Genomic DNA, 22349 nt, shown 5'->3' on the forward strand with positions numbered 1-22349 from the left:
AAAGGTGCGGTATAATAGAGCTTTTATATACCCTCAGAGGTTTCATAGTGCAATGAAAGAGAACACTCCAGGGGTCTTGTGTTAAATCAGAACTTGTTATCTTATTTATAGTTAATAATATTTTATCCCAACAAGATTGTATGGCCGGGCACGTCCACCAAATATGAGCATGTGTTGCCTCCTGACCGCATTTCCTCCAGCTCAAGGCTGATCGCGTAGGAAACATTGCGTGTATTTTTGCTGGCGTATAGTGCCATCTTGACAAAAGTTTATAATTAACTTCAGCTATTTTAGAAGATAATGAGGAAGAAAGGGCCACCTGGAGAATTCTCCCCCTCTGCCATTCCGTTAAAACACTCCCCAAATCTTTTTCCCATTTGGACAGATAACTCGGCTCCTCGGGGTAATACATTTTCAATAATACATTATAAAAAGCTGAAATGGCATGTTTTAGTGGCTGTTGAGTCTGGAATATTTCTTCTTTTTTTTTTTTTTTTTTTCTTAACTTCTTTTTCCCTCTTTCTTCCCCTTTCCTCTTCCCACCCCTACCCTCCCCTCCCCTCCCCCAACTATTCCCGGTCCCTCCATCAGGGTTGTCGATTCTCCTTCCTCCCTTTCCAATCGACTTGTGGCCGAGGTCGAGCTCTGCTAGTGGTCACCGTTCCCTCCCATCTTCCCTACCATAGGGTCTAATGGTGACGGCCCGCTGATCTCCATAGGGCCACCCGTTTTTTATTCTTACTTGCTCCTCCTCCCCTCCTCCCCTTCTCCCGCCAGCCCTCCCCCCCTCCCCCAATCCCCCCAGTCCCCCCAGTCCTTTTTCATCCTTTTGTTTTCATCTTTTTCTTCTGTTTCCACTGATTCAATTCTCCTTCATCAACTTCTTCCTCTGGGCACTCCTGGTCGGTCCAGCATGGAATATCCATAAGTGGGATTTTTACTGCTTCACAAAAGTCTTTGGTTTCCTCTGGGTATCTAAGGAGTACTGTCCTCCCATCTCTTCTCACTCCTAGGCCTGCTGGGAAGTTCCAAAAGTATTGTATATCTTTTTTCTTTAATATTTCTACCATTGGTCTAAGAATGCGTTTTCTATTAATTGTCTCTTTTGCCAGGTCTGGGAAAATCTGAATGTCCTCCCGTCATATTTTAATTCCGGTCTACTTCTCATTTTCCCCCAGATCTGGGCCCTTGTCTCATATTTATGGAATCTTACAATCACCTCTATTGTTTTCTCTTTTGGTAGGTTGGTTGGTTTACGCAACCTATGAATTCTCTCAAACTCAATTTTATCTTTGGTCGCCTTTCCCAGCAGAGGGTTAAATAACCTCTCCAGGGTTTCTTCTAAATTTTCTGTTGGCCCTTTCTCTGGTAATCCACTTATTCTCAGATTTTTTCTTCGATTTCTATTCTCCTGGTCTTCGATTTTGTATAACATATTTCTCTGCTCCATTTTCATTTTTCTCATTTGTTCTTTTAGATTTTTTAGTTCTTTTCCTTGGGACTCCACCTTTTCTTCTGTTTCTTCTACTCTGCCCAGAATATGCCCAAAGTCGACATGTAATGTGGCCATCTCGGCTTTGATGGATCTTTCAAGGCTGGCAAACATTTCCCGCATTTCTGATTTTGATGGTGGATAATCTTTTTCATTGAATTCATCTTCTCTATTCATGTCTCCATCCTCTATTGTTATACTGCTTTCTCTTAACACTTGTAAGCTTTCTTCTCCACTTACTCCTATATGCTTTTGATTCTTAGTTTTCTTGGTTCCCTCTGTATTTTGTTTGGGTCTAACAACCGGTTGATCCTCTGGCTGTGTGTTTTGACCTTTTCCCTCAGGTGTCATATATTTTTTAATTGTTCCTGGGCTTGCTGTGGTTTTTGGAGGCTTCCCTGCCACTTCCTTTGCCGGTTTACCTCTCATTGTGGATTCGGCTCTGGGGAATAAGCCCTCAGTATAGCTTCCTCTTATGTCTCTATTTTCAGTATGAACTAAATATCATATACATTTATTCAGTGGTTCAAGTAAGAGAGGTCCCACACTTTTTGCACGACAGTCTCACTAGTTCTTAAGCTATACACTCACACATGATAATATAGCTGTGCTACCAGGGGAAGCTGTTGTTGAAGTCAAACATATGAAAATTTTGGTGGTTTCCCCTCTCACTTAAGTACTCAGATTCCCGCACATTTCTCAATGCGCGTAAGTAAAATCTGGGGGGTTTCCACCCTCACCCAAGTGAGTAGAGTCCCACACTTTTTCCAGAACCGTTCAACTAGCTCTTAAGCATACACTTGTAAATAAATACTGTAGCAGTGCTTTCTAAGAAAGCTGATATTTGAGATTGGTCATATAAGGATTCTGGGGGGTTTCCCCTCTCATTCAAACAGGCAGAGTCCCGAACCTTTTCAACACAAACCCGCCTTCTCTTAGACCTTATACTCATAGATGACAATATGTCTTTGCTTTCAGAGAGGGCCGGTATATTATATCCAATAAAGGAGGATTCTGGGGGGTTTCCCCCCTCCCTAAGTAAGCAGAGTCCCACACATTTTTTCCAAACAGTCCCGATAATTCTTAAGCTATACACTCATGAAAGATAATCTAGCAGTACTTCCAAGGAGGGCTGATATTGAAATCCTGTGCAATAAAGTCCTGGGGGGTTTCCCCTCTACCATAAGTAAGCAGTGTCCCGCACAATTTTCAGAACCATCCCTCTGACTCATTAAACTGTAAACTCATAAATGAAAATATACAGATGCTTTCACGAAGGGCTGGGAATGAGATCACATGTAGTGCAGTTCTATAGGGGTTTCCCCTCATACTTTGGTAAACAGATTCCCGCACATTTTTTCTCAACAGTCTCGTTAACTCTTAAGCTATATACCACTGGGTGATAATTTAGCAGTGCTTCAAGAAAGGCTGATTTTAGGATCCAACGCAGGGGGGTTCTAGGGGATTTCCCCTCTCGCTTAAGTAAGCATAATCACTCACTTTCTTCAGATTAGTCCCTCTGTTCTATTAAGCTGCATACTCTTAGATGATAATAAGACAGTGCTTTTTAAGAAGAGCTGATGTTGAGAAATAAACGTACAACCTCTCTGGGGGGTTTCCCTCGCACTCAAGCAAGCAAGGTCCCACACCACTTTTCCATCACAGTCACATTAGCTCTTAAGTTATTTAAGTAAGCAGAGTCCCACACATTTTTTCCAAACAGTCCCGACAATTCTTAAGCTATACACTCATGAAAGATAATTCAGCAATACTTTCAAGGAGGGCTGATATTGAGATCATGTGAAATAAAATCCTGGGGGGTTTCCCCTCTACCATAAGTAAGCAGCGTCCCGCACAATTTTCAGAACCATCCCTCTGACTCATCAAACTATAAACTCATAGATGAAAATATGCTGATACTTTCACGAAGGGCTAGGAATGAAATCAAATGTAGTGCAATTCTATAGGGGTTTCCCCTCATACTTTGGTAAACAGAGTCCCGCACATTTTTTCTCAACAGTCTCATTGACTCTTAAGCCATATACTCCTGGGTGATAATTTAACAGTGCTTCAAGGAAGGCTGATTTTATGATCCAACGCAGGAGGGTTCTAGGGGATTTCCCCTCTCGCTTAAGTAAGCATAGTCTCGCACTTTTTTCAGATTGGTCCCTCTGTTCTATTGAGCTGCATACTTATAGATGATAATAAGACAGTGCTTTTCAAGAAGATCTGATGTTGAGAAATAAACGTACAACCTCTCTGGGGGTTTCCCTCGCACTCAAGCAAGCAAGGTCCCACACCACTTTTCCATCACAGTCACATTAGCTCTTAAGTTATACACTCCAAATGATGATAGTATTTTTAAGAAAGACTGTTTTGATATCGTTCATATGAAAATTCTGGGGGGTTTCCCCTCTCACCAGTCCCCTTCGGCTAATCTGTGGCGTTCCTTGTAGAGTGGTATGATGGGGATGATTACGATGTCCAATGTTGCTGGGTCTCTCCAAGCTGGATCTCTCGGCGGTGTTCGCTCCAATCAGACCTTCTCTCCTGATCCTGGACGCTGGCTCTCCCAGCGTCTCAGCAGCCCCTACGCTCGGCGGCCACCTCTCCAATACACAGCCGATTCCAGTCTCCAGGAGGGACCCAGGGTGCTCATCCTCCCTCCTCCAAACCTCAGGGAGGGTCGGCAACCAGGACCGGGTCGGGGCCTCCGGGTAGCGGGGAGGGGGGGTAGCGGGATCCAGCTAGGCAGGCATCGAGGCTAGGTGAGAGAGCATTCCCTCACATCTCTCTGGGCGGTGGCTCAGAGACTCAGCAGGCCGTCGGGATCAGCTCCATCAGCAGGCTCCTCCCTCCATAGCCCAGTTGGAATACTTCTTCTACCGGATTAAGCTCCGAATCGATCCGTATGGGTTTAGGAAGTGAGTTAAAAAAATTCACCAACTGGCCATACCTCCACTCATCCATCCGAGATGGATGTCTTGGGTACAGGATTTCATTTAAGGGTTTAATTTGATCCTCCTTATAAACATGGCCTATACGAAGATCTTCTTCCAAAGACCAATGTTTAAAGCCGGGATCTAAAAGGCCTGGTGGGAACATGGCATGTCCCACTAGTGGCATTACGGGTGAATTATAAACCCATTTAAATTTCTTATATAAAGAGTCCCATATAGATAACGATGATAAAGTAATTGGTGAAACCGAGGGGGCAAAATCTCTATATTTATGTGGTATCCACGGGGACCTAGAAATATCTACCCCACTTAGTTCCCGCTCAACCTGCTCCCACAGTTTAACCTTATCCATGTGTACCCAATCTACTATTATTGATAAGGCAACAGCAAAATAGTATAATTTCATTTGGGGTAATGCGAGACCTCCTTTTGCTTTAGTACGGAATAGGGTCGTACTAGCGACCCTAGGTGTTTTACCTTTCCAGGTAAATTTAGATAATAACCTTTGAACAACAGAAAAAAAACTAGAAGGGACACCCAATGGCACCATCTGAAATAAAAATAGTATCCGGGGTAATATCGCCATCTTTATTACGTTAATCTTCCCCAACCATGAGTGTGGAATAGTTGACCACCGTCGAAGAAGATCCTTGATCCCATTCATTAGTGGTATATAGTTTTATCTAAAAAGCCTAGAGATGTTGGGCGTAAGCTGGATCCCTTAATATCTTAAACTCTGTGTTTGCCACCTAAAAGGGAACGACTGCTTAATTATAGCAATCTCTGGAGGGGACAGATTAATATTCATTATTTCCAACTTATTCATATTAATTTTAAAGTTAGATACTATTTGATACTCCTTTAATGCAGAAATTAAATTAGGTAGAGAGAGAAACAGTTTTTGTAAAAAAAAAAGAATATCATCCGCATATGCTGCATATTTATGTATATATTTACCAATCTGTATCCCTTTAATGTCTATACTATTTCTCACTGTAGCTAAAAACGGTTCTAGAGAAGCAACAAATAGTACGGGTGAAAGAGGGCAACCCTGCCTGGTCCCATTATGCAAAACAATGGTATCACTCAAGGAGCCGTTTATTTTAACCCTAGCTGTTGGGAAGGAATAAAGAGAGAATATCCGCTCCATCATCTTAGGGCCTAGTCCCAAATGTTGAAGAGTCGCCTTTAAATAGTCCCAGTCCACCCTATCAAACGCCTTCTCAGCATCTGTAGAAAGAAGAAGGGTGGACTGGGATTTTAACCTTACAAAATGAATCAAAGATATTGCTCTCAATACACTATCCCGGGCTTCCCGACCCTGCACAAAGCCAGATTGATCCGGGGCCACCCATTGTGGTATCAAGGGCATTGGACAGGAAGCCAGAACTTTCGCCATCAGTTTTACATCTACATTCAATAAAGAAATAGGGCGGTAGCTAGAACTACATGACGGGTCTTTATCTGGCTTTGGCAGGACCGTAATTTGCGCCTCTAGTGTCTCCGTACGTAATTTACTCCCGTTTGATGTTGAGTTTGCATATGCAGTTAAGAATGGTAATATTTGTGCACTAAATGTCTTATAGTAATTTACCGATAGGCCATCAGGGCCCGGCGCTTTCCCCCCTGCCATGGACTCTAATGCCGCTTTAAATTCTGTCTCTGTCGAATCATCTTCCAGGGGTAACAGAGATTCAGCCGGAATAATCGGTAGGTTAGCCAATTTAAGATATGTATTAATCCTTTCCCACTTCGATTCCTTTGACAAATGAGAAAGCCCCCCTTTTACATGGTAAAGATCAACGTAATATTCCTGGAAAACCCTGGCAATCTCCGGGGTAGAGTGAACCATAGTTCCAGTCGGTGATTTAATCTTTGATATAAAGGAAGCCAAATTTCTAACTTGCAGGGAGCATGCCAGTTGCTTTCCAGGCTTATCCACCCATTCATAAACCGTGCAAGCTATTTTCTTTGCCTGTCTCTTGATATCAACATCAAGGAGTGTGCGAAGCTCCTCCCTTTTTATTTCCAGTGGTTCCTGATATTGAACCTGTAGGGACAATTTATGTTTAGTCTCCAGTATCTTGATCTCAAACAAAAGTTGTTCCCTTTGTTGACATCTTTCCTTTTTCCTCCTGGCCCTAAGCTCTATCAAGACCCCTCTTATTTTGGCCTTATGGGCTTCCCAAAGTACAGAGGGAGAAGTGCAATTAATTGAGTTTTCAGCAAAATATTGCATCAAGGCCAGGGAGACAGATGCAACATCCACCGAGTTTACCAAAAGGGATTTGTTTAGTCGCCATAGGTTTGCTTTTTTTGTTAATGATGGGAATACCAACGTAATCTGAACTGGGGCATGGTCTGAGATTGAAAGCTGGCCTATAGATGCTTCCTTTAACTATGATAAGTAATAATGATTATTGAATATTACATCAATTCTAGAATATAAATTATGTGTCTTTGAAAAATATGAATAATCGCGTGTTTTAGGGTTCAAAAGGCACCATACATCCATTAATTGTAATTCATATAATTTTTTCTTAATAAATATCAATTTCTTAATCGATACACTGGACCGTCCTAGTGATATATCCATCAAAGGATCCAGGGAGACATTAAGATCCCCTGCCAACACGATCACTCCTTTCGCAAACGTTGTTAACTTAGTAAGGACCTTAGACATAAATGAAATTTGCTGTATGTTTGGACAATAGATGTTCGCAAATGTACATATGGAGTTACCAATAGTCCCTTTCAAAAATAAATATCTTCCCGCATCATCTGCTATCATTTCATCTAATTGAAAAGCAATATCTCTACCAAAGCCTATGGCCACCCCTTTAGCCTTATTATTATCTGATAACCCATAATACCATTTTGGAAAAAAAGGTGAATATAGACGGACAGATGCGTTTCCTGTAGACATACAATGGAACATCCAAGCTTCCTTAGCTCCCTCAGAACCAAATGACGTTTAGCAGGGACATTTAAACACCTTACATTGTATGACAGTACTTTCAGGGTGGCCATATCTTTAGTAGGTGATACCATTCCTCTTTATAATATATATAATACCCCCGCCAGGGAAACAAACCCAAACAAACAAAAAAAACAAAAAACAAAAAATTAAAATAAATCTCCTTTCCTTCCATGCACCAATGTGTATGCATTGGTCCCAATAGGGGAGTCCAGCCCGAGGCGCCACCAATGGCCCACCTAAATCCATGTGGGGCATTATGATGAACGTCGCGGACTGCCCTCCCCCACCTAGGCCAGGGCGTGGTGCCCCAGAACATGCTGGAGCAAACGAGACCCCCCGAGGCATACGGCCATTTATCTCACAATTATCATATCTACCCTCTCTCACATGTGTCCTATATGTCCTGAGTACTTTATATCTTACATTATTAAACAGATTAATCCGGGTGTCTAGGTTACACAAACACTAAAAAAAAGCCTAGTGCAAGCCCCCCCCCCCCAAAAAAAAAATCCGTAGGCCCATGAGAACCATTATTCTTATTATTGTTATAATCATAATAATTATTCCCAATCCTTCTTGGCTTACCCATACTACCAAATTCTCTAAAATTATCTCAGTGGACTCATGGCACATACACATTGAGAGAAGCTAGACCTTTTATATCTTGCCATCAAGAAAAAAAGAAAGGGGTGGAGGGGTGGGAGTGGGCTGAGGACAGGGGGGGAGGAGAAAAAAAAAAAAAAGGAAACAGCCATGGCCCATTTTCCAGGGCCCTACATCCGGAAATTAAAAATCCCAAGGAGGAGGGAAAAGGAGAGGGAAAAACAAAACAGGAAAAAACTTTACACAAAGGAAGTCTATTCTCCTTTCCCTTCTCCCCTCTCCCCTCTTCCCCTCATCTATGTTAGTCCAAGTTCCCAAGTTCAGTCCTGATCAAGAGGGAAAAAAAAAAAAGAAGGACAGGATGACATCCCCTCCCTCTTTTCTTTAGTTCATGAGGTACCAAACAGAAATATAAACGTTTTCTCTCTCCCTTTTCTTCCCCTTTTTCCTTCCTTTCTAGGTTTTTATAGATGGTGCTTTCTTTCATTGATCATCCTGTTTAGCCTGGAAGGAGGGTATATATTCTTTCCATTCTAGTAAATGCATTGTTTTTAATTGAAAGGACTGACAAAAAGCTTGTAGCTCCTCAGGGTATCGCAGAGTTTGCGTTTTACCATCTTTAGTAGCGATTAAGCGTGCCGGGAAACCCCATTTATAAGTGGCACCACTTTCCTTCAGCTCTTCCAATAACGGTTTTAGGGCCCTTCTCTGATCTAGCATTTCCTTAGACAGATCTGGGAAAATATTAATGCAGGTCCCATTTAAATCTATTGGTGCCGCATTATGTAGCTTCAACATAATGTTATTCTTATCCTCAAAGTAGTGCATACGGCATATCACATCTCTCGCCAGGTCTGTCGGTAGGCTACGCGGACAAGATATCCTGTAGACCCTATCAAACCGTAAATTTTAATCTGCCGGTTTCCCCATAATATTATTCAGGATGCTTTGGATTGTGCTTTTGAGATCCTCCTCTTTTACACTTTCCAGAACCCCTCTTAACCGCAAATTGTTGCGACGGTTTCTGTTTTCCATATCCTACATTTTGTACATAGTAGACCTGTGCATTGAAGCCATCTTAACCATAGAGTGTTGTAACTCTCTAATAGCCTCCTCCTGAGCATCATGCCTCTTCTCTGACTCCTCCACTCTATGAAACATATGAGCTAGATCTGACCTTACTGCCCCTAGCTCCTTTTTTATGGATTTCTCCATATTAAAAAACATCCCAGCAAATTCCTTTTTAAGTTCTTTCATAAAAGCTGGCATTTCAGTATTACTGGGGGATCCTATATCACCACCCGGCTCACCGCCTGGCTCTCCCACAAACTCCGGTCCTGATCCTGAAGAGATCGGTGACATGCTGCCGCTTGTATGTAAGCATGTATGTGCTGAAGGGGACCCGCTAAAATCAAGATCATCCACAGTCTCATACACAGTCTTATACCCAGGATTGTGCGTCTGTTGCAGCTGACAGATACTTTCTTATTGAGCTTGCAGGTAGAGATCTTGACGGTGGCTGTTTTCCCTGTTTCTTAGCCACAGGGGCGCCGGTGGTCCGGGTAGAGCGCGTAGCTCGGGAGGATCGGGTGGCTCAGGTGGATCGGGTGGTGTAGGTCTTCCCTGCCTGAGATGGTATAGCCCCGTTCAAGCCGGCCGCCTCGTGGGGATCCCCCTTAGATGCGGCTTCTCCGCGTCATGCGATGACCACACCCCTTCCGGGAAAAAAGTCTCTAAATAGTTTTTTTATAGCAAGGCGCAATACAACAGTACGCAATAGGTGTATTTCACTGTAACATATGCGGTCAGGGCCGCAATCAACTTTTTTGTCCCCTAAATAGTTTTTTTTATTGCAAGGCACAATTCAACAGTACGCAATGGGTGTATCTCACTGTAACTTATGCAGACAGGGCCGCAATCAACTCTTTTGGTCCCCTAAATAGTTTTTTTATTGCAAGGCGCAATACAACAGTATGCAAGGGGTGTATCTCACTGTAACATATGCAGACAGGGCCGCAATCAACTTTTTTGGTCCCCTAAATAGTTTTTTTATTGCAAGGCGCAATACAACAGTACGCAATGGGTGTATCTCACTGTAACATATGTGGACAGGGCCGCAATAAACTTTTTTGCCCCTAAATGGTTTTTTTAATTGCACGGCGCAATACAACAGTATGCAATGGGTGTATCTCACTGTAACATATGTGGACAGGGCCGCAATAAACTTTTTTGACCCTAAATGTTTTTTTTTATTGCACAGCACAATAACACAGTACGCAATGGGTGTATTTCACTGTAAAATATGCAGACAGGGCCGCAATCAACTTTTTTTGTCCCCTAAATAGTTTTTTTATTGCAAGGCGCAATACAACAGTATGCAATGGGTGTATCTCACTGTAACATATGCGGACAGGGCCGCAATAAACTTTTTTGCCCCTAAATGTTTTTTTGTATTGCACGGCGCAATACAACAGTATGCAATGGGTGTATATCACTGTAACATATGCAGACAGGGCCGCAATCAACTTTTTTTGTCCCCTAAATAGTTTTTTTTATTGCAAGGCGCAATACAACAGTACGCAATGGGTGTATCTCACTGTAACATATGCGGACAGGGCCACAATAAACTTTTTTGCCCCTAAATGTTTTTTATATTGCACGGCGCAATACAACAGTACGCCATGGGTGTATATCACTGTAACATATGTAGACAGGGCCGCAATCAACTTTTTTTGTCCCCTAAATAGTTTTTTTAATTGCAAGGCGCAATTCAACAGTACAAAATTTGTGTATCTCACTGTAACAAATACAGACAGGGCCGCAATCAACTTTTTTGGTCCCCTAAATAGTTTTTTTATTGCAAGGCGCAATACAACAGTACGCAATGAGTGTATCTCACTGTAACATATGCAGACAGGGCCGCAATAAACTTTTTTGCCCCTAAATTTTTTTTTATTGCACGGCGCAATACAACAGTACGCAATGGGTGTATCTCACTGTAACATATGCAGGCAGGGCCGCAATAAACTCTTTTGGTCCCCTAAATAGTTTTTTTTTTGCAAGGCGCAATACAACAGTACCCAATGGGTGTATCTCACTGTAACATATTCAGACAGGGCCGCAATCAACTTTTTTGGTCCCCTAAATAGTTTTTTTATTGTAAGGCGCAATTCAACAGTACGCAATGGGTGTATCTCACTGTAACATATGCGGGCAGGGCCACAATCAACTCTTTTGGTCCCCTAAATAGTTTTTTTTATTGCAAGCCGTAATACAACAGTACGCAATGAGTGTATCTCACTGTAACATATGCAGACAGGGCCGCAATAAACTTTTTTGCCCCTAAATTTTTTTTTATTGCACGGCGCAATACAACAGTAGGCAATGGGTGTATCTCACTGTAACATATGCAGGCAGGGCCGCAATAAACTCTTTTGGTCCCCTAAATAGTTTTTTTTTTGCAAGGCGCAATACAACAGTACCCAATGGGTGTATCTCACTGTAACATATTCAGACAGGGCCGCAATCAACTTTTTTGGTCCCCTAAATAGTTTTTTTATTGTAAGGCGCAATTCAACAGTACGCAATGGGTGTATCTCACTGTAACATATGCGGGCAGGGCCACAATCAACTCTTTTGGTCCCCTAAATAGTTTTTTTTATTGCAAGCCGTAATACAACAGTACGCAATGGGTGTATGTCACTGTAAAATATGCAGACAGGGCCGCAATCAACTTTTTTTTGTCCATTAAATAGTTTTTTTTATTGCAAGGCACAATACAACAATACGCAATGGGTGTATCTCACTGTAATATATGCGGACAGGGCCGCAATAAACTTTTTTGCCCCTAAATGTTTTTTTATTGCACGCCGCAATACAACAGTACGCAATGAGTGTATGTCACTGTAAATCAGAAAGGGCCGCAATCAACCTTTTTTGTCCCCTAAATAGTTTTTTTTTTATTGCAAGGCGTAATACAACAGTACGCAATGGGTTTATCTCACTGTAACATATGCGGACAGGGCCGCAATAAACTTTTTTGCCCCTAAATGTTTTTTTTATTGCAAGCCGCAATACAACAGTACGCAATGGGTGTATCTCACTGTAACATATGCAGACAGGGCCGCAATCAACTCTTTTGGTCCCCTAAATAGTTTTTTTTGCAAGGTGCAATACAACAGTACACAATGGGTGTATCTCACTGTAACATATGCAGACAGGGCCGCAATCAACTTTTTTGGTCCCCTAAATAGTTTTTTTTATTGCAAGGCGCAATTCAACAGTACGCAATGGGTTTATCTCACTGTAACATATGCGGACAGGGCCGCAATAAACTTTTTTGCCCCTAAATGTTTTTTTTATTGCACGCCGCAATACAACAGTATGCAATGGGTGTATCTCACTGTAACATATGCAGACAGGGCCGCAATCAACTTTTTTGGTCCCCTAAATAGTTTTTTTTATTGCAAGGCGCAATTCAACAGTAGGCAATGGGTGTATCTCACCGTAACATATGCAGACAGGGCCGCAATCAACTTTTTGTGGTCCCCTAAATAGTTTTTTTTATTGCAAGGCACAATTCAATAGGGATGATCGAACTTTTGAAAAGCTTGGTTCGACCAGAACACCCGAACTTCCCGAAAGTCCGGGTCCGGATTCCAGAACCCCATTGAAATCAATTGGACCCGAACTTCGGTAATCAAAAAACACCATTTTGAAGCCCTAAAACCCAATAAATGCTCCTAAAAAGTGCCCCAGGGACTATTAATCACACAAAAAAAGTTCTTAAAAATTGTCGTTTTTGATAGAGAGCCAATTATTAAAAAAATTATTGAAAAAAAAAAGAGATTTCTTTTGATTTAGTGTCTGGATGGGGGTCTAAAAAGTGTACCTGTGAAGTTTCAGCTCTGTAGCATGTCCAGAACCAGAAAAAAAGATAATTTTTCCTAGAATTTTTATTAGCGCAGGGATTGGGGTTCCGCTACTTTCACACCTGGACATTTTTGTTTCAGGCGTTTATTGGGCATTCTTTGGGCGTCTTTGGAGGCAGGCATGACATCTGAACTTCTGCATAGGGGTATATATACACACACATATATATATATATATATATATATATACACATACACACATATAGGTGGGAAAGTAGCAGAACCCCATCCCTGCGCTAATGAAATATTTTGCAGGGATGGGGTTCCGCTCCTATCACACCTATATGTGTGTATGTGTATATATACATATATGTGTGTGTGTGTGTGTATACCCCTATACAGAAGTTCAGATGTCATGCCTGCCTCCAAAGACGCCCAATAAATACCTGCAACAACACACCTGGGCGTTTTTGTTGCAGGTGTTTATTGGGCATTTTTTTGGGTGTCTTTGGAGGCAGGCATGACATCTGAACTTCTGTATAGGGGTATATATTGTAAGAATATTTAATAATATCTCGCTGTGCCTCCATTATTTCAGAATATTTATACTGCTCTGAATATAACAGTGTCTATTTATGTCAACAAGCAAAGATCTGTGAGGAAGGAGAATCTCCACTTATTTCCACAAATCAATATGTAGCGAATTCTTTTTAATTGATTAATTTCTTTTTAAAAGCATATACCAATCTTAGTGAGTACAGTCTACAGTATGGAATATATATAAAATATTTATTCACAAGACATGTATTCACAATATATGATCAAACTGGAAATGACACAAAAAGATAACACTACATAAAATACTAACTTCAAACAATTAATGCAATGTGATGTGTAGCTCAATAATGAAAGTGAAAGTGAAACAAAGTGAAAGCAAATCGAAAGCAAGATTACCTTTTCTCCAGGTATAGCATAAACCATAGGTAAGTATTCTATGTAAACAGACCACAATTGTCTGCGAATTGCATAGCCAAAAGTCACTTCACTGCAGATGGAGCGAGAATAAGCCATGCAAAACGGAAGACTAAAATTGCAATTAATGCGCTAAATCTGATATTAATAAAAATGTATAAAAACAAAAATCATCTTTTTAGAGAAAAATCTACTATGGTTTATATGGCTGGGATTGTAATCTTATTACCCTTAAATATGCAATATAAAACATATAAGGAAGGAAATAAACAATATTGAATAAAATCAAATAACATAGCAAGGCATATTTACCACACTTAAGATGGCTGCTAGCTTCAAATGGTCGTTACCAGAGTCCTAAGATGGACGCCTTCCCAAGATGGTGGCAAGTGAGGGAGGAGTTTCGTTTGGCGTCCCTCAAAGTTTCAGATAAATGATGGAGCAAGATGGAGTATGTCTGGATGAGTCTATAAATGGATGTAGTAGTGTGTGTGATGTATGTGTAATGTATGTTGGGCAATGTAATGTGTCCTGTCTCTCATCTGGGTTCTTCCTTTTATATGGTATTAACAAAGGGCTATAAAAATTACCATAAGTTAAACCCAGAGGGATGAAACATTATCCCCCATTGGTTGGGATATTCTATACCTTAACTGGTGATGTCATAGTCACACCTCTCCTAATAATTAACCCAATACTTTGTATAATAAAGTTAAAGGATGATTTCTCTATGTTCACGACTAACTATAAAACACAACATAAAACTTTGTCCATACTCTAAGTACATACACAAATGTCCATCTATCTCCATCATTCACCCAGGAAAGTAATGCCATTTCAATAATTATATTTTTAATACTATATATATGTATTTATATTGGAAATACTAAATTATCCCAAGACTGCATTTATTAGTGTGTCCACAGGGAGCAGTATTGTACCGTTCATTAGATTCAGTATTTAGACTAATTATAACATATTCTTATCTGATGATCTTTGACCTGTCTGGCTAGTGAAGATCCATTACTTATTTGAATGCTGACATTACTGTCAGACATTTAGGCTAGGATTGGAAGATCTATAGTGTCTGGCTTGTAGTATTTATGATACCTTAAACACTTAAACACAAACTTCTCTGAAATGAGGTAATTAGTTACACTTACACATGTCCTTACACTTAAAATAAATGTATTCTAACATTTATATATACATATATATATATATATATATATATACACACACACACACACACACACACACACACACACACACACACACACACACACACATATATATATATATATATATATATAGCATCATATACACATTCCACCACATCAACAATAGAATAAGACTTAATTGTTGATATACAGTTTACACATAATGAAAGGTATCTTTAACATTTATATTTTAAATGTCTGATGAAGAACACTGAGCCATTGTCTATTGTTGCAATACTTACAGACAGGCTGACACTACCATTATGTCTTATCTGATAGAGATGTCAATGTATCACCTTATTTATGACAAAAGGGATACAAAGACCTCTGTTGAAATTATAAGACCCTATTGTAAGAGAAATTTCGTTTAACAAGTACATATGAACTTTCCTTCACCTCCAAACAAGATGGAAGCTACACTGTTCAGAATCTTATATGCATAAGATGGAATATACATGGCTTTTTAAATCCATTCTTTTTTTCTAATTTTTAATCAACAATAATCCCGACAATATACACACACACATGTGTATATATACACATACACACATATAGGTGTGAAAGTAGCGGAACCCCATCCCTGCGCTAATGAAATTATTTGCAGGGATGGGGTTCCGCTCCTATCACACCTGTATGTGTGTATGTGTATATATACATATGTGTGTGTGTGTGTATATATACCCCTATACAGAAGTTCAAATGTCATGCCTGCCTCCAAAGACGCCCAAAAAATGCCCAATAAACGCCTGCAACAACACACCTGGGCGTTTTTGTTCCAGGCGTTTATTGGGCATTCAGGACCCCCCTATATCAAAGGCCCCCTTTACATCAGGAGTCCCCCTTTACCATCAGTAGCATTACTTTTTTTAAATAGAATCCCTCTTTACATCAGGAGTCCCCCTTTAACATCAGTAGTCTGCCTTTAAAATCTGGAGTCCTTCATTCACATTAGAATCCCCCTTAATATAAGGTATCCCCACTTACAGAAAGAGCCCTCCTTTAGCGGAGCTGGAACTGTGCATGGCTGGGATGGAGAGGAGGAAAACAGAGAACAGGTGTGGCTGGACCGGAATGGCAGGGAGGAGAGAAAGGTGAGACCAAAGGAAAATCTGAAGAGGTAGCAGAGACATCACAAAACCTGTCAGATGGCGGAGAACCAGCATGTCAGCTTACAGCTTGCAGCTGTAGGGACAGCGAACGCCATACATGGGAGAGACAGCGAGCACCATATAGAGGAGGGACAGTGAGCCCTATACAGCAGAGTGACAGTAAGCCCCATATAGTGGAGGGCAAACGAATGCCATACAGCAAAAGGACAGTGAGCGCCATATAGTGGAGGGACTGCAAGCGACATACAGCGGAGGGACAGCGTGCAGCATACAGTGGAGGCACAGCGAGCAATAGACATAGTTAGTCTAGTTGAAAAAAGACACAAGTCCATCTAGTTCAACCAACAATAAAAAAAACAAATCATGCAATCCCATATACACAAATCTATACACACAACGGATCCAGAGGAAGGCCAAAATCCCCAGCAAAGCATGATCCAATTTGCTCCAGCTGGGTAAAAAATTCCTTCCTGATCCCCCGAGAGGCAATCCCAAAATTCCCTGGATCAACTTTACCTATCAATGTTAGTATCAAGTTATATTATGTAGCACTGCCCCCTTAAGGACTGCTGGATTTTTACACTTTCGGTCACCCTGGGTTACCGTTAGCAACATTGACCTTCACAGTCTATCGCTTTACTTCTTGGCTCAGTCAATAATGAATCCAGGGGTATGATGTTTTTTGCTTTTATTTTAAAAATTAGGGATGGGAGAAGGGATTAGTGCGATACTCCAGATTAGCTATGCACAAAGTTTGGAGGACATCAATATGTTGGTAAAGCCAGGCTGTTGATCCACCTTGCCACTTAGGTGGATTTAAGGTTAAGTCGACTTGATGAACCAAAGTTATCTTCAGGACATTCTCCTAGTATTCTCTTTCTTGACCACTGTCACCCGTCCACTGACTATCCTACTCCGGGGTGCCCCCCCCCCAGGTAATGCCCCTTGACACGATCCCCTGTACTCACAATACTGTTTTTCCAGGGTCTCAAGTGTCTCCCCCTCAGTCAGCTTTGCTGGACCTCTGGGTTCCGCTCCATTCCTCTGGCCCTCAGGATGACCTCCTGATGCCACGTGCCATTGCTACAGAGAAGGAGGCAGCTGCCACCCTCCCTCCGGGACTCTACTCACCAGCCAAAGACCCCACAACACATGTGCTCCTGGCTTTTATACAGTATCCCAGAATGCACCAAGACAGCCTGCCTTTGCCAATCACCAGGACTGTATCAAAGCCTATGTATCCATTGGTCAGGTTTCCTCTCATTGTCCAACATGCTTCCCTATTGGACAAGTGTGAAACACTCTCTAGAGTCAATGAATCACATACTGAGCACATTGAGCAGACCTCACAAGCAGATCCTGCTCTCTGCTAGACAGAAAGCAATATAGATTTGCCTGCTACTCCTCTGATAGGCAGACAGAGCCAAAAACTATACACTCTCACTAGCACCTACCTAAGAGGGTGCTACAATTATGTACAGTACATTTAGCAAATAATCCAGGCCATTTTAAATTTACTGAGCTAGCCAGAACCAGCTCTTGAGGCAGTCTATTCCAAATTTTCACAGCTCTAACTGTGAAGATACCTTTCCGTATTTGGAGATTAAATCTCCTTTCCTCTAGATGTAAAGAGTGCCCCCTTGTCCTCTGTGATGCCCTTGAAGTGAACAACTCAACACCAAGCACCAAGTTCACTATATATATATATATATATATATATATATATATATATATATATATATTGTGACAGGAAGTCAGGTAAATCTGGGAATGTAGTCACAGAGAGGAGACAGATTCCCACCTGGATTGGAAAGTTCACTAATTACTATAGGGTGTCGGCTGCAAAGGTAGCCAGAACTGTCTAAGGAAGTTGAAAGGCCTTCAGCTGTTCGGAATGAGGAAATGAAGGCCTCTATAATTTGTCCAAATGAAGTCCTATTGATTGCTGCCTCCTGTCGCCGTGTGGGCTGGGAGAGGATGGCAGACATACGTGTGCCTCCCGACGCCGTGTGGGCATGGGAGAAGGATTGCTGCCTCCGCAAGCTGTCTCCTGAAGCCATGTGGGCTGGGAGAAGGAGGACAGTCAGATGTGTGCCTCCCGACAAGCTGGTGAGCATAGGAGAAGACCCGCTGAAGTGATGTGCGCTAAGGAGGGTAACCAAGTGTGAATACGTCTCAAAGGTGAGAAAACAAACTATTTCTATGTGAAAGAAATAAAGGAATGTTTTGCCATGTGAAGAGGCAAGCCAAGAGACATTCTCATTGTGATGAGTTAAGGACATGTTCAATGGACATTTGTGCTGTGTGAAGAGATTGTAAATGGACTATTGAGTGTCCGCTGTAGGACAAGAAAGTCTGCCCAACAGTAGGTTGGAGACAGACTCTTAGGTAGGTTCCAGTGTGTGAGAAGGTAGCCGCCCACAGAGGCAAGGATTTATTTTGTCTTTTATTTTATTTTGCTGGTTTTGACGCTTGCAGTCTGGTGAAGAAAAATGCACTAATAAACCAAACTGTTGTTTGCAACCCCTTGTCGGCTATCTTACTGTGTAAACGCACCCCCCCAGGGGTCATCCACGCCTACCACCGAGCTAATCACTCACTATATATATATATATATATATATATATATATATATATAAATATATACAGTATACACAGTATCTCACAAAAGTGAGTACATCTCTCACATTTTTGTAAATATTTGATTATACCGTTTCATGTGACAACACTGAAGGAATTACGCTTTGCTACAATGTAAAGTAGTGAGTGTACAGCTTGTATAACAGTGTAAATTTTCTGTCCCCTCAAAATAACACAACAGACAGCTATTAATTGTCTAAACTGCTGGCAACAAAAGTGAGTACACCCCTAAGTGAAAACGTCCAAATTGCGCCCAATTAGCCATTTTCCCTCCCCGGTTTCATGTGACTTGTTAGTGTTACAAGGTTTCAGGTGTGAATGGGGAGCAGGTGTGTTAAATTTGGTGTTATCACTCTCATTCTCTTACTGGTCACTGGAAGTTCAATATGGCACCTCATGGCAAAGCACTCTCTCAGGATCTGAAAAAAAAAGAATTGTTGCTCTACATAAAGATGGCCTAGGCTATAAGAAGATTGCGAAGAGAGCTGCAAGACAATGGCCAAGACCATACAGAGGTTTAACAGGACAGGTTCCCTTTAGAACAGGCCTCACCAGGGTTTGGGGCTGCAGGGTGCCAGAGTTTGGGGCTGCATGAGTGCTGCCAGCACTGGGGAGCTACAGTTCATTGCGGGAACCATGAATGGCAAGAGGTATTGTGACATACTGAAGTGGAGCATGATCCCCTCTCTTTGAAAACTGGGTTGCAGGACAGTATTCCAACATAACAACCCCAAACACACCTCCAAGACAACCAATGCCTTGCTAAAGAAGCTGAGAGTAAAGGTGATGGAATGGCCAAGCATGTCTCTAGGCCTAAAAGTAAAGGGTGGGGGGATACTGCGCTTCTGGGAAGTACTTTGGCTGGTCTAATGATAAATATTAAATAAACTACTTGTGTAATACAAAAATGTGAATAAATATAAATTAAGATCCCTCAGGGAAATGGGGAAGAAAGTAAAATTGATGTTGGTTCATATATCAATAAGTAATATTAGTGTAAACCAATACATAAATAAATAGTGCAATAAAATACTTCTAATCTTCATATAAAACCATCAAGTATAAAGTGAATTAGTGCAGTCCATAATTTAAATAATAAGATATAAATTAACACTCTAAACTTAAAAAAACTCACAATTCATTCAGTGACAGGTAAAGTGCTCAGTGCATTAAAACAAACTGTGCTTAAACAATCACTCAGTCCATTATATATATATCACAGATGACCAGCGAAATTCATGAGTATAAAAGCTAAATAGTCCAATAATATATCCAGATAAAGAGATTATATAAAGGTGTTGACCCTCCACCTAACACCGTGAAAAAGTAGTGGGGTGCTTCTTCTTCTCGTGTACCCCTCTGGGTGTGCTAGTCGCTCACCTCAATTACTTAGATCATGCGCCTTATCAGAAATCACCAGGGCTCATCTCCACTCCTGCTCTGTTGTTCAATGAGTGACGGTATTCACACTGCCTAGGATGGATCAGCCTCCTATCCTTTCCCAGTGGCCAGCGAATCTCAGAAATTAAAAAGCTCAAGATAGTGCAATATTGTCGTAAACCATCGACTTTATTTAAAAAAATAGGATTAAAAAGACTCACATTTGCTGTTCAAATAATGCGCCTTAGATAAGCTACAGGCAAGATCGCGGTCCTCACTTCCGCGTACATGCGTCACTTCCGGTTGTGCGTCCCTATGCGTTACGCCACTTCCTGTCACGTGGCTTCTTCAAGGGATTGCTATTGGCCGTGAGTGACGTACATTTATATATCTGGAGCCGGATATAAATAAATGTACGTCACTAATATCGGATATAAATAAATGTACGTCGTCAATAATATAATACATGTTGTGTCTAGCATGTTAATTATTGAATAAAATTTATGATTTTTATATATTTTCCTTTTTTTCATTGCCTACAAAATCCCACCTAGAGGAGAAATGTATTTTATTTAGTGTAAATCAGATAACCATAATTAAATCAATAAGCAGAAATGAAAGGAAATAGAGCCCAGTGAGAAAGACACCTTTGGGTACTCCTTACCATAGAGCAAACAGGCAATCACATACAGTATACAACCGACAGAATGGTGCTTATCCTCCACCTTATATAACGCCTCTTACCAGACGCAAATAATGTAGGCACTTTTAAAACTCAAAAAATATATGCAGGCTCCACTCGGAATGACTCCAAAGAGACCCCCAAGATGTATCACCACCAAAAAGAAAGGAGAAGCTCCATAGTGTAAAACCGTATATAAATTTATTAAAAAAAAGGAATATCAAACTCACATGCAGGAGTACAAATAATCATTTTTGTAAAAGCCGCCGGCCGGACGGCTCCGCACATCCGCACTTCCTGAACGCTGTAGGGTGACGTCAGTATGCCGTGTCCTTACGCCGTTTCGTCACAGATGACGTTTTCAAAGGTGCGGACGGCGTACTGACACCATATATTTATGGAGAGACTGGGCTTGGTAACTGGAAGTTAGTGATACTAGTTTGGCCATCTTAACAAAGGGAAAGAGCAAGAACCAGTAAGGTCAACCATCACCAAGAACCGTAACCAACAGCCCAAAATTTGATGAGAAAATGAATACTGAGCCGGACAAGTATTGAAAACTGTCACAACAGCAGCAAACCACCATAAACATTTGCATAAAAATATCAATAGTAATGCATTCAACATTAATGAATATGGCATAGAATAAACATATCACTACCAAATGATGTAAAAATAGCACCACCTAGTGGTCATTAAACATACTAAAGCAATAGATCTAAATCTTGCAATAATAAAATTGTGACCAACATATCCATATTATTAAATACTATATCAACACATTAGGTTGTTAAACACCAATGCACTGATAATGATTCGATGAATCATTGATTGGATTTAAATAGGAAATGGAGTAAAGCCAATAATAACCTAAGACACCAAAAGTCTATATTATTAAGGATGTTGTATAATGAACAGGCCAAACATTAGAGCCTGTCTCACTAACCAACATCATCATAATAATAAACCATTCAGTGTTAAATAAATATACCCTAATGGTGACACCATCTATTGGCTAGTAAACAGGGCACAGTCAATAGGTTTAATGTTAATCAATAGTCAATTGTGGTCCTAATAAAAAATTTACAAATTAACATTATCAGTACATTGGATTATGAACCACTAGTATAAACAATACAATATACCATGAATTCCATCATAAATTAACTGACTGCAATGTCATATATTAAAACATAATCTAATAAGATCAATGGTCTATAAATGTTTACCAACCATATGATAATGCTAATATATAGAAATAAATTTAATTAAAAGAAATTCCTTGATTAAACAACACGCATTAGTACCCAGTGATATAAGTGGAACTTATGTTAAGATCATGCGTTCTCAATAAAGGCATTTAGTTCAACGTCGATGTTGAGGTCGAAAGGCATGTAGGTCTTGGCACGGTAAATCCATGCCATCTCCAATTTGGAGATA

The sequence above is a fragment of the Pelophylax lessonae genome (genome assembly GCF_965119305.1).
Source record: "Pelophylax lessonae genome assembly, chromosome: 6".
Taxonomy (NCBI): domain Eukaryota; kingdom Metazoa; phylum Chordata; class Amphibia; order Anura; family Ranidae; genus Pelophylax; species Pelophylax lessonae.